Source organism: Epargyreus clarus, unplaced genomic scaffold (assembly GCF_041222505.1).
Source record: "Epargyreus clarus isolate Ecla_fem2 unplaced genomic scaffold, WU_Ecla_fem_2.2 ptg000009l, whole genome shotgun sequence".
Lineage (NCBI taxonomy): Eukaryota > Metazoa > Arthropoda > Insecta > Lepidoptera > Hesperiidae > Epargyreus > Epargyreus clarus.
Window position 1 is genome coordinate 15,603,096 of NW_027332217.1, and position 15,292 is coordinate 15,618,387.

Sequence of the window (15,292 nt, forward strand, 5' to 3'; positions counted from 1 at the left end):
TCGTTTTCGTTCGCGTATCGTTCGTTTTAGGCGTGCGTTTCGCGAACGTCCAAGTCCATGTCTCGGGACGCACAGCACGGGATTAGATTTGATCCGCAAAGGATAGTCGGTTTTATATCGGGCGGGTGCGGCGGCGTCGAGCGTCGGTCGGCGCGCGCCGATTGGCCACCGCGCACCTGCAATGCGTCACTGCGGGCCGCGGGGCGCTGGCGGCGGCCGCGCGCCGGCCGGCGCTTCGGGCCCGATCACCGTCACCCCGGTGCCCTAGTTCGCGGGCGCGGGGCGCGCCGCATTGCCAGCTGCTTAACGAGATAACAGCGCAGAGTGCGCACTGTGCGCAGGCTTCCCGCCGCCGCCTTATACGTGCCTGACACGCATTATGACTTTAAAACAAACTTGCATTAGACACATTCATGTATGTTATATTATTTATTAAAGAATATTTCTACCCTAATAGGCCACAGGATAAATAAGGTTCAATATTTTAAAATACCCCTTGATTACTTTACTTCCTCTGCAAATAATTGAATGTGTAGTTACCTACTTTAGGGAAACCAAACATAACGAAGTTGAAAATTTAATTTATATCAAGCAGACATTTCATATGAAGTAAATTATTCTTAAAAACATTCAATAAAAATTAGAATGGATTATGATTTACCCAGAAAATCGATATCGATTATTAATAAGTGTTAGTCTGTTCTTTCGAAATGTTTTATCTGTTCAACACTTTATGTTGACAATGACATTAGTGTGACAGTTTTGCGATAACAAAGAAAAATAAATAAGTTGGATATGATTTTTAAAATTAGGTTCGGTAACTTCATGAAAATGTAAATAGCCGATTTATGTGTAGGAACTTTAAAACTTAATAATTATAATAATATTATTTGATACATTATTTAATTATTTTAATCATACATTTATATAAAGTTTATTATGAACGCCTACACAATTATTGAGAGCAATAGGACTAATAGAATTTTTAAAAATTATTTGGACTAGGCAATTAATAAATTTAATTATCTTCTAATATAATTTAGTGTGAAGTTTAATTTATTTTCATGTTTTTTCGATGTGAATTTAAAAAAAAGATTTAAACTTTTCTGGAAAGAACATTCCGGCCATATTATATAATTAGCCGTATAAATTTTATATCTATACTTCTATACTAATATTATAAAGAGGTTTGTTTGGTTGTAATGAATAGACTCAAAAACTACTGAACCGATTTTAAAAATTCTTTCACCATTCGAGAGCTACATTATCTACGAGTAACATAAGCTATAGCATATTTTATATGTAATATATTTGATAAATAAATTTCGAGGCGGTACAAAGTTTGCCGGGTCTGCTAGTATTTAATAATTGTTATTGTAAATAATTAGCCGTATTCGCAATAAATTAAGGAAAATGTGATTCTGGCGGGAAAAAGTATTGATGTGAAACTTCTGTGCATGGAGGTTCTGGAGTGTGATAAAAACTGACTGAATTTAAGACTTATTGGAGATATCATTGTAATACGTATAATACCAATCCTTACACTGCATTAGGGCAAAATATTAAACGGGCTGAAGCCATATGGACGAGTGGGGAGAGATCGACACCACAATGAATAGGCACGGAATCGTTTAGCTGACTGTAATAAACGGAGCCTTGTGGTATTATCGGAAATCCTATCTCTTGTACACAATGTATGTTAGGTGAATGATGTAAATGGAATAGGAATTTGTTGTTAACGTAAACGTTTATAACAATATATTTGGACAGCAGCTTGAATTTTTACTTTGTGTAATATTAAATTATCCTCCACTAATTCATGATTGGCGCATGTGCTGGAGTCAGCAAAATCCTGGCTTTGATTGCTACATAATTTATATTGGTATTAACTACTTGAAAATTAACTTATACGGGTTTCATTCAGAAATTTAACATTTCCAAAATTTAAAATATTAAATTAATAAAAAAATGTAATGTACGTTTGTGCATAACATTTTAATTGACGATGGTAGCGATCATAATATTCGTAACACGTACATAATTTTCATGATGAATTTGCTAATAGTGTAAAATAGCAACGGCAAACTTCGAGACGACATGAATATTTCAAGAGATTTGCCCCGAATAGGGGTACTTTGAGCGGGTTGCGCTTGTATTGTAACCCGGGACAATCGATTCCCACGAGAAGATCTGACAACGTATAGAATTAGAGTCTTTTATAAGTCATTGAATATAAAATATAAAAATACATTTTATTTGACATTCCCCTGATGCATAATCTAAATATATCATTAAAACTTTAATTGTCTACTTTGAATACTAGTTCTTACTAATATACACCTAAAATACGGATCTGTAGGAAAAAATGTTTATTTACAAGACTTTTTTTAAAATTTTAGTTTAGATTTTGTAATGATCTACGTACTAATTATGTTGTGTAGCTTAGGTTAATGTATTATAATACGTATAAGTACTGTCGTATACCTACGCTACTTATTTTCATATTTTAAATTAAATTTGTTTTTAATTTCTGCTAAGCTAATACCAAGCTAAAGAGTTTTAGTTTTAAATTTGATGCAAAGATCATTCGTTTCCTTGGCAAGCATAAAGTGGAGTCTAGACAGGTAATTTGTGCGATGAAGCGATCTTTATAGTGGTCGTTTCTTGCTGCTCTCTAGAAGCTAATTCGCTGCTGAGTGTAATAAAAAAAGCGTCAGACGGAGATATCTCATTTAGTTCTATTTTGGCAAACTGCAGACTTTATCCTCACAATGATTATCGTCTATGTCCCTTAACTATATGTTAATAGTACCGAGGTCCACTCTAACTCCTCTCTCTGAAAGGATTTACCTATTTGAACAGACTAAAGTTTTCTTATACATTACTTAGGATACACTACGCTAGTGCTTACGTACATTCATTAACTTTGTTTCACATTAGAACTTATTACGTTTATACTTTTAAGTGTATACCTATAAAAATATTAAAGAGAACATTTTATCACATCGAATCCGTTTTAGATACTTTTGTTATCGCTGTATCTATGTGCTAGAAATAGATCTAGAAGTTTGTAAATACATTTAATATGTGCAATATATTTTAGTTGAAACATACGAGTATATTATCTAATTATTAATTGGAATGGAATTGGGTTGCACTGTCTATATATTTAATCTAGTATTACAGTCTGAATTTCTGATACTATGTAAATGAGATTATAATTTTTAGAACACATTAAAGGGTTTCATATTCAGACCCGTCTAATACCTATCAAGTAAGCGACGACAAAGAAATTGAGACATAACACAGTAATGCAAACGGTATTCTTCTTACGAGCCTTTTATTTGTTTTCCAAACATCGTCAGCATTGAATACGCTACAGAAAGGGGTGAGTCGCGAATAAGTACAAAAGTCGGGGCGTTTCTGTAAATATGGCGACAAGGAGACGTCCGCGTCGCCGCGTCGCCTCACCCAGGGTTTGCAGCTACAACATGCAGATTCAATCATTATTCAATATAAGAGTATTATTACCCCGATTAGATCTTATATATTTTACAATGTTTTGACGAAGTCATTGATTTTTAAGTGTTTCGAAAAGTTTATAAAACCTTATTGCTGCATTGTATTTTATTACTTACATGTTATTTCCTTATTTTATCCGATACAAATAAATATTATTCCTTTAGAAGACTTTGTCATCAGAATGTTAGTAATTACAAATAGGTTGATAGTTTGATTACAATGACATGTTTGTTACCTATTTATGTTTTCAGACACATGTGTGTTTAGTATGTACTATGTACGACTAGTAAGTATGTATATCTCAATTTTGATAAATCTTAAACTAATTATTTGATTTATGAATACGTTGTGACCATAAGCTCTGTATGGTTACGTAATTATAAGACCAAATTAGTAACCCTTAATTTTATGGAATGAAAAAAAAAACATAAATAAATGTATATTTTTTGAAGCCATCGTTTGAGTATCAAAGCTGACATTAAGTAGGCATATCTATGCCTACAAGTTGAATGTCAGTTATATGCGAAGTAGTCGCATTCACGTTACAAGTGTAGTGGAGTGGCGACCTAGTTGTGGAGAGGCAAAAATCACAAGTGCCTTATGTAGCATTTGTTCGAGAGCTCAACTGTTACTGTAAATTGGAACGTAAGTGTATTTTATTTGTAGAGCTGCTGTCGAAGTTAACAAGAATACTTATTAAATCAGCTTTTTTATTTTCTTTTTGGTCTGAAATCAGCAAAAAGAGTATATCTACTGTATCTAAATGGTTACCTTCAGTCATCTACTCCTGATAGGACTTTTAAAATTAGTAGAGTAATGTGTTGCTATTTCTGAGAACTAAGTCTGAATATCTTGTAAGATTATATTTATCTTTGCCTTACAGATGCGTTTAGACCAACTTAGAAAATGCGGTTCGTTCAATTCATCAATAGCTATATAAATATACAAACATGATTGTCGGTTCTATATTTATATTATAACAGTAATTTTGTACGATAAACTAGTGTTTTTATTATAATGCTTTTTCAATTACTGGAAAGCCTGTAATTTTTATTTTGACGCTCATATTTGTATGTCTTATTAATTCCTTTTTCAATTGTGTCTTTAGTAGTTCTTTGTTTACTATATAATTTAGATTATTATAGTGATAACTATATATGTGAGTAAACAACAAACAAAAGGAAAGTGAACAGAATTAGAAATATTCGAGCGTCGTTGGTATTTAATTGTTACTACAACACTACCTTCTAAATAAATAGTGCTTACTACATAACAAAATTTGATAAACATCTACGCTTATTTACTTTCAATTCTTGTTTTATTTCATGCCGTCGTAGCGTGCAACGTAGCGCGTAGCACACCGCACGTAGCGGGGTGAACGTAGCAAACGGCTACATCATGCTTGCTGTTTCATTTTCTGCTCTACGAAGTCATCTACAAAAAGGACATTGACCTTTTTAAGATATTAACCGTTATGTTGGATTATTTCGTAACACATTGTATGTATTTTGCATTAAAATTATTTTTATTGATAGGGTGGGTCTTATAGGTAATTGTTTGCGGCGTTTTGGTTTGTCCTCGGGAACAATAATGCCTCTGTGGCTGGATACAGAGTTAGTTTCTGATGTATTTTCGTTGAAAGTATATATTTTCATTTAATTCGTTATCATGTAAAAAGCTAAAAGACACAAATGAAATAATTGTCTTCAATAAAGTAGATCTTTTTTCTGTAGTCAAGTGAGTTGTTATACTTATCACGCCAAAATGGTACACACTAAAGGAATGCTACCACATTTCTTAACTAAAAAACTGTATAATGACATGACTGTTCTCGATGACAAAGCCCAGCAAATCCGTGAATGGATCATTAAGTGTGTACATCATTGGTAAGCCATGCGGGCCACCCGGGGTGGCACCGCGCCAACCACCGTATCCTCAGATAACGCCGCCACTGACGCATCATTAACATTGGTAAAAACCTTTCTGATACTTAACTAATTGTTAAATTAGGTATATAGTAACGTATAGTACATATTCCAGCTTTCAAGTTTGTTACGAATACCTAAGATCTTTTTAATATTTTGAATTTATAAAAAATAAAAAAAACAAACGTAACTATACGTATGTATAATATTATATAAATCAGCGTCAAAGACAATTAATCCTTTTTTAATAAACATAATGAAATTTTTAAATAAGTAACTTTATTAGCTCTGTGTGAGACAGTGTGTAGGTTTCAGAGTTAGGTGACAGAAAATCGAATTAAATTTAAATGACTAGGCTAGGAAAGTAGTTCAACCTTATCAAGTCATTTGCCTTGCTATTATAATTATCATTCAAAAAGCTACTTAAACGGCACCGTTTAGTAAAGAGACTAGGCTATTAATTGAAAGGTGTAACAATATGTAAGTTATTACTTTACAATTTAATACACAATACGTAACGCTCGGCATCGAGGACTCAACCAGACTAATACAAAAGCAAGTAATAACTTACATATTGTTGCAAAGGTTAATTTTAAGCTACTTGCGACGTTCATCTAATCTTTTTAGAAATGGACCTAAAAGCGATTTGTTAATGTACTACTACTCCGTACTTACGTAGTTTTATATTATTTTTGTGTTTTACTTCGAATAAGAATAATTGTAAGACGCTGGTTTACATTAAGAAACAATGAAAACAGCGAGTAGTAATTAAACTGCCAAATCTATTCAAAGTAACAAAAAGAAATAGTCAGAACTCGCTCTCCACCTCCAGTCCCCATAGTGGCAAAATAACAATAGGTAACAGAATTAAACAGGTCACTTAAAATGAATGTCGTAATTGTAGTTCCAGCAAGTCCACGGTGAAATTAATTCTCGACAAACAAAGAGCGAACTTATTAATTTTCTTTGTTCAAATGTTCGAAAGTTTCATTGCGTGGTTTTTGTGCCAAGGTTTCGTTTCGCGTGTAATAATTGATTACGACGAAACTTATAACAAACTTGCCATCATAATACCGTGGATTAAAAGCTTTAAGTTTATGTTGGCTTATTTGCTTTTTAGTTCGGTTATGTTTACATAATAATGTTATTGCTGTCTGTAAAAACAGACAGAAGATAGGAAAATACTCTTTTATTTAAGAATGTATTATATAATCTATTCCTCTCATATACCTAAAAATACAATGTTTTCAAAGGTCACAAAATTACATAAATATCACAATGTTCTTAAATCGATTATGGTATGAAAACACAGTGAACATAAAGGTTAAGTACCTATGATTTTATCAATAAGACCAATTACAAAATGAGTTTTCCAGAGCCAGTAGTAATGTTTGTATGTATGAATTAAAATATTTCCTTGGTTAGTTCCAGTCTAACTTACGTGGGTTTATTAAATTGTAAGACAAATAATGCGTAACACATAATCACCGGCAAATTATTTAGTCCTTGTGTGTGATCCTTTGTCTGCATAATGCCTTAAGTTAAGTTGTAATTTCCATTGCGACGTTGCCAATGCTTTCTGCCAAATGTACAAGCTTAGCAGCTACGTTTTGGCAGACACTGGCTTGGCAATAACCCGTAGCATCTGATTGTGTTAGTATAATAACAATTATGAATTAATGTTCTGATAATTAGTTGTTAAGTTAACTAAGTACTGAATTCATTGGAGTATACGAGATCCCTCGCGGTACGAAAATATTGAATATACCTTATCCTCAACATCCTGACTTTTTTATTAATTTATTATTAAAATAATCTGTTATTTATTATATGAGCGATTGGGAATTCTCGGTTTGGCTACACCAAACCTGCCTCCTGCCTATGACATCATTTGAATCGACCTCCTCTATGCAGTAGATGCTATCATAACTAGCCCATTTATATACTTATCGTGAGATTACATTCATATTTTAGAGCTGCATACTGAAAATTGCCAAATAGAGCCAAAAACAACACAAAATGATTTGCAATATTTAATCCGTAGGCCTATGTTGGCCACTGAATCCAATGTTAAATTAAGTTGTCATGTGCATGCCAAGTTTGACCATTTGGCAGCACGCATTGGCAGCGTCGAGCTTGGCAGCCGTTTCCGAAGCAAAAACCTTTAGCGTATGATTTTACTGCTGGGTGTAATAACCCGTATGAATTAATAGGTTGGCTATGCAACGGGAATCATAACGAGAAAATGTTCAAAAATATATTATGCATAACGGGAAATTAAAATATTTTTTTTAATTTGTTGGGAAAATTTATACGACGGTAATAGGGTTTGACCAGTACCCTTACCAGGAGTTTTTATCTTTCGACAAATATTACTGTTTTGGTATTTGTTTACGTATGGACCAATACGCGGCCAATGCGATTTCTTAGTTCTGACACAATCCGCTAGGGGTGCTGATTGGAATTTGTATGGGCAAATACGTAAACAAATACCAAAACAGTCATATTTGTCGAAACGTAAAAACTCCTGGTAAGGGTACAGGTAGGTAAAGTCGCCACACTTATTTCAGACTGCTTTACAGGTTTGCGTTACGATGGATGGGTGTGTGATGTGGACACCGGTTGACTTACATATACTTAAGACGATCATCTTTGTTCTCGAAAATGGTAACGCATTTGTGGTAGGCTTCAGATACTATTCTATATCTATGTAGAGTTGATTACAGATATCTATGGGCGACAATGAGCACTTAACATCATGTGCACTACATTCATATAATCTTACAAAAAATACTCTAATGTTCCATTGATGAACACAAAATTACTTTAATAATACGCAACTATTTTTGTAATCACACTATTATTATTGTGCAGTGCCAAATAAGCAAGCTTAGCAATTATATCCTTGGCGTTGGTAAGGACAAGCTTGGCAGTAAGCCCTCAGTGTCGTATACTTATTATGACTTTATCGCCGAGTGTAATAACCCGTTTTAATTAAGTGGTCGGCAGCAGGATTATACTGCGGTTTGTTGGCGAATATTTACACGTAATTATTAAATTATAAGTACATAATTCTTTTTGAAATACCTACCTAGTTTTATTGGTGAAGTATTTTTTTTAATCTTTATAATCGATATCAGGTAATTTATATTATTTTCTGTGAATAATTTATTGTTTCTATATATTTTATAAAAATAGCCTAATTCGCTCTTGTTGCCCTCAGAGAGTATAGATGGGGATTGAAAAGCAAGTTATGTCATTAAATAATCGTAGAGTAAGGATCACTGGTATATTTTTTGTATGGAATCCTCATCCTCGTACAACTATAATAATTATTATATAATAATAATTGGTATTCTTAAGAATTGTTTGTACTAATAGCCTGAGCAACACAGAATGGATAGGAATATAAGTATAGCTTATGTCCTTGGTAACGGTACAAACTTGGCATTCTTAAAGATGATTTCTACTAATAGCTAAGTAACTGTGACAGTAGTTTGTGTATTAACCGATCTACTAAAACTATAGTATGCTTATTACAATAATTTTCGCGAATCAACCCTCGGTAACTCGGAGAAATCTGTATTTCCAACATTTACCTGCATACAGCTGAATGAGACGGCGCAGTGCGGTGCACGCTCTCGTTATTGCAATCATCGCGTAAAAATACACTCCGCTATTATGCGGTATGCAATAAATATCTCACTGCAACGTTGCGCATTGTGGATGCTAATATATTTTTATAAGAATGGAGTAGCAGACGTGCAGTTCACTTGTAAGAGGTCATTGCCACCCATGGACATGTGTAATAAAATTTATAGTGAATTGGCTCTACTTGCAATCAGATGTGTAGACTTTTGAGGACTAAGATGATCGCCTCATAAGTACGCAAGCTGGAATCCACCTCGTTCCAGCGAAACGTAAGAAATGGAAATAGGTGTGGCGATGGTACCTGGTTATATTATACTGGTTCTACCTTTGAAATACATTAGAAAGTCACATAAATACAACAGATGAGGCTTAAACGAATTGATTTACAGCTCTCTATAAATCTATCAAGAGCTCATGTTTATAAATTAGATATTATACAAAAATGTGCATGCTTTATAAAAGAAATATGGAAAATGTCACTCGCATGATTTAAATCATCTTCCTCCGTATACTTTAGAGCGTACTACGTTTCTACTAATTTGTTTTATAGCTTTTCCTCTTTTTTTAATGACCCTTGCTACTGCTCTCTTAATATCTATCATAGTAATTTTATTGTCTACGTATCAATAATACTTAAATCACACTGTATAATATTTTAAAACAAAATAAAGTATTTTTAAAATATTCAAAATCTCTAGAACAGTATCATAGTATCTCAAATCGACCGGGGAGATACACCCGTAAAAATACATTTCCATCCTCTATATCTACAATACAAATAATATACGTACTGAAATATATTTATACCACTTTTGTCGACACCCTGTCGCTTGTTTAAAACAAATCATTTTAGAATCGACGGTTTCCTTGCGGACAGTGGGGTCGTTCAGCGGTCATTACGTCACCACTCGCCACTCGCCACCCACCACTCGCACCGAGTATGTAAATGAGCTCGTGTAAGTGCTGCGCACGTTTTGAATATTAATTATTTTCACGTTAATTAAACCAGATAAGTGTAATGTTGCACCGCGGGCAAGTCTCACACCCCCTGATATATTTATAGTCATGCTATTAGTGTGGGTAATACTGTACCCTTACCATGAGTTTTTACGTTTTGACAAATATGACTGTTTTGGTATTTGTTTACTTATTGGCCCATACTATTTCCAAGTTTTGACACATTCCGCTAGGGGCGCTGATTGGAATTTGTATGGGCAAATACGTAAACTAATACCAAAACAATCATATTTGTCAAAACGTAAAACTCCTGGTAAGGGTACAGTATAAAGGCAAAGTTTAATATAAACCTTATTATATTACCCAAGCTGGAGATACAATTTCACTTATATAGACTTTGACAATTTTTGTCATTATATTTTTAATCACATTTTTATTCGAAACATTAAAGATTCATCGTGTTTTCTTATGTTCAGTGAATCGACAAATTACATTAGATATCTCAAGAAAACAGTTATTTTGTTCCATGCACATAACTTTTTTAAAGCCGTAATAAAATATCGGAGTTAGGAGAGTTTTTATTCCTTGGGGGAACCGAGGCGAACCCACGTGAATACACCAAAATGTATTTATAATAAACAGAAATTCGTGTTGGGTTTTTATATAGTTAGGTAAGATTTTTTTTCTTGTCTATGATACATTTCTGACTGTGTACAACTGATTAAACTTTTGAGTTTTATATTATGTTCTACCATATTGCTTTTATGTAGAAAACATTGGATTCTTATATTATCTTTAATTAAACAGATTGGAATTAAGTTATATTCTGTCGTCAATGTTGACTTGTAGAACAAAATCATGTCCTATGATTTTGTAAAATACACCGTACTAAATGTATATAAAAAGTGTCTATTCACGAAACAGAAAAAAAAAACTATTGCTTTTGCAGCTTCAATAGCTTTGCCTTTTGAACAATAAATTAAAGTAAATGATGACTCGGGAGTTATAAAAGTTTCAATTAAGACCTTGTGAAATGTCAATATGGTTTGATAATGTGTCTCTAACCGACAAAATTCAGACTCTCCCCTAACCATATTAGTCTCAAAAAAGATATGATTTACATTCTGAATAAAATTACATGTAGGGGCCGCATGCTATTGTGTAAGAAACATAATAATCACAAACTCAATATACTATGTTACGTTAGCGAAGTAATGTATATTCATCCCGCTTGAGCGTCGAGACACTACAAAGTAGGCGTTCCGTCCGCTGTCCAGTTAATATTCATCGGGTACAAAGCGAGGGGCTAATTTCCATAGTATTAGCAGAAAAAGGAGGAAGTTTGTAGAGTCCGCCTTTACTCGCACGAGGCTCGGAGCGACGCTAAAGTCAGGATAGCGTTCGATCACGTTGAGTGGTGCAAGAGTTTTTGAGTATTTAATCCATAAAAATAGATAACACTAAAATCTATATATATTTTCGTGAGACAATAAATAATGATGTAGCTTTTTATCGTGTAATATAAACTAAGTATATAATAGAATTAAGTTCTTTCATGTAAGTTGACCAAATAAGAGTTTTAGGGCCTATTTAATTTTATTTATTTAGTGAAGATTTGATAGTTTAACCTTTTTATACATTTGGTGTTTCATTTTTTTTTAAGTAGTAGGCGAGCATGCCGTCTGACCGACCTGATGGTAGGTGGCTACTGTCGCCCATGGACATCTGTAATCGACCCCAGATAGGATTAGATATTCGTACCGGAGCTCGGCCACAGATGCGTCGCTACCCCTGAGGACTAAGCTGGAACGCCTCGGAAAAGTATGTCTCCCTTACCACACCCTTAAAACCAGAACACAAAAGCGCTTAACACTACTGTTATAAGGCAGAAATAGGTGTGGCGGTGGTGCCGCCGAAGTCGAACCACAAAAGGTTCTACCGCCTTCAAAGTGATTGGCTGATTTAACTGACTAAAGATATTCTAAGACTCTCTTTTTTAGGAACATGAATTAAAATTATGTGGATGCACGTGTTTCTTATATTCAAATCTCCAACGTCTATATCTTGCACCATAGAGGTAGAAGTGAGTGGCAGCACTCCCAAAGTCCCGAATATTCCCGTTATGCCCGGGAATATTATTCAATTTGGCGAGCGGCGCCCGTCGAGAGCCTTTACTCCGAGCGATCCAATTCCGGTACCCCTCGCTACTGAAGCCCGAACATTGGTTATCGACTTTTAAAGTCGGTTTAACTGCTACCAAGTTTAAGTACCATGTTTTAAAACAGAGTTATGTTTTCCTTCGTTACAATTGCGTTTCTTTTAGTTAATTGTATCAGGCGTTACTTTGCGGAAATCCATGCTATTAAGTTAAGATTAAAACTACTTCGCAACAATCCGCTACAAATATGTACTAACTATGTAAAAACTATGCAGTATGTAGCATCCCTCCCACTAAGGATGCGTGCAGATGCAAAAAAATAAAAATATACACCACCATACATACCACCATTTTTAAGTAATCGATATTTTAATTCATGTTGATTCATAATTAAGGAGAGATTGGAGGAGGGTGTGGTTTCGTGTACCTCAGCCACGATGAGGAGCCGAGGATTAATTACCTCTTTGTGTTAAACAACTTTTTTATTTAAAGTATAAAAAGTAAATGGTAAGAAAGTAGTTCATATTTTTATTAACATTCTTCTGATCTTAAAAAATAGCATTAAGCAAGTTTGAGAATAAACTATCGCCACGTCATATGGTGAATTGCTATATACCTGTTTATCATAATGACGATCATCATCGTCAAACATGGTTTGGATCATAGTCCAACATGCTGGCCAAATGCAGATTGGTAGACTTCACGCACCCTTAAAACCTATTTTTCATGTACATTTCTTCACGACGTTTTGACCTTTAGAGCAAACAATAATATGATTATTATATCCTACGAGACATATAGACATACAATTATAATCTTTAAAAGTTCCGATGTAACTCGTTCACCGCCTGCGGTGAGCCCGCACACTGAAACAAGCGTAAAGCTCAAACTCCGCAGTTCACTTTGGATTTATGTATCTTAAAAAGCTGTTAGTCTCCAGCGGAGTGGAACGAACAAAGCGAAACAACGGCCCGTGTCAGTGCATTAAATATTTCATGTGGCTAAAGTAAACGTTTCAGTGCGGATGCCAAAGAAAAGAGTCTTGTTCTCGTATTGCGCAAGTTTGTAACCAGGTCACGGTCCAATGCTTTAGTGTTTTTGAAAAGCTGCAACGCCTAAATTTTGTCGCGTTATGTAACGGTGATGTACATTTTGAGGTTGGTACTATTTGGTAATGTTTCATTAGTTTGCACTAAAATCATACTTTTTTATTGATGAGCGCAGCAGAAGAGCGTGGACGTTTAATAACAGTTTTGCTAGTGAGGATTACAGTTGCTGTTACTGATCAGCCGCTAACGTATATAATTCATATAACAAAATCTTTATTTGTATGCATATTATCTAAAAATCATTGAGTGAATTTGACAGATTAAGTTTAAAAACCATAAATTAATTTTTTTTTCGCTTATGCTAAAAGTTTTGCTTTCAATTTAACAAAAGTCGTTTGAAGTGTAACAAAGTTAAATTGTTCGTGTATATCTGTGTTTTTGTAAGATTTCTAGTGATGAAAAAAATATGTTCAAAAATCTTAATAATTTGCTCACTTCGTAGACCATAAAATAATTTTTATTTAAAAACCATTTAAAATCAATGTTATCATTTTCACAAAGTAATAAACCTTAAATGTATTACGTAAGATTTTACAAATTCTATACAGCCTCGCATACACATTACATTCTTGTTCTTAATTAAGTCATATAGCTTTCATTGTGTTTAGGTTTACTTAGGTCGTCCAGTCAAGTACCTAAACAAATACCCTATAATACGGACAAGATGTAGAGAGCTATCGAGCTCAGCTCAGTAGTAGAGTTAGTAAGGTTGTGTATTTATCTTACTAACTATATTTGTACAGGCCATTTTTGACTTTCTATTTTATAGAAAATAAAATAAATAGAAATCGTAGCGTAGGTTTGACATTTGGCTTCTCAATCTAGACTAAAATTCGAATCCAAGACACTGCTTTAATTTTTAGAAGTTATGTGCTACAGTGATAGTCTAGTGGTTAAGAAACTGGGCCTCTTGATCGGGGGGTCCGAAGTTCAAGACCCAGGCACCTCTGATTTTTCAAAGTTATATGCGTATTAGATATTAATTATCACTTGTATACCTGAGAAATCTTAAAAAAAAAACAGTTATCAAAGGTATGTGAAGTCTACCAATTCGCACTTGGCCAGAGCGGTGGACTATGGCCTAATCCTTCTCACTCTGAGAGGAGACCCGTGCCCAGCAGTGGGACATTCATGGGTTGATGACGATGTGCGGTAAACGAAAATATCGTGAAGAAAATTATATGTCTGAGAGTTTTTAATAAAAAGTTATCGAAGGTATGTGGAATTGTTACTGCGTAACGCACTTCGCGCAGTACAGGCGACCGTCCGCGGCTGGCGGGGGACCCGCACCCCTTCCTCGCGTCCAGAACACTCGTTCGCGAACCCGCTCAATGTGCACACGCCGGTCGTTCCCTTATTTGGAAATACACAGTTCAAACCATATTTGGCGAGTTTCTATTCAAAGCCAGGACGCCCAGCTCACCACTGGGGCCTGACACTCAAACAGGAATCTATCAATCAACACTTGGCCAGCGTGGTCGACGATAGTCTACACACTAATTTCTTTTGATACGTTCAATAGTCAGTACGTAAGCTTATGGTTAACATTTTAAGATAAAAATACAACATTTTGTTTGTTATTTTCTAAATAAGGGATGGTGGTATTTAGGATACAAGTGATTAGCTATTAGCCTGGTCTGTTTTTCACAGAAAAGATTTGCTTTGTTCCAACGAATTTAAGATAATTAGATTAGATGGATAGAAAACATCGGAGGTATTAGGGTTGTTTTAATGAGTAATTCGTAAGCATTAATTTGATTAAATTTAAGGGATTGTTTATAAATACGTTTAGCGATATTTTATTGTTGTCCGTTTCCTGGATCCTTGTATCACCCGAGATATATACATGTACAATGTACATATTGTACATGTACAATGTACATATTGTACATGTAAGGGAAAAAATAAATTATCATAAAAATAATAAATAGAAAATAAGCATACAATCCATCCGATGGTAAATAGCTACT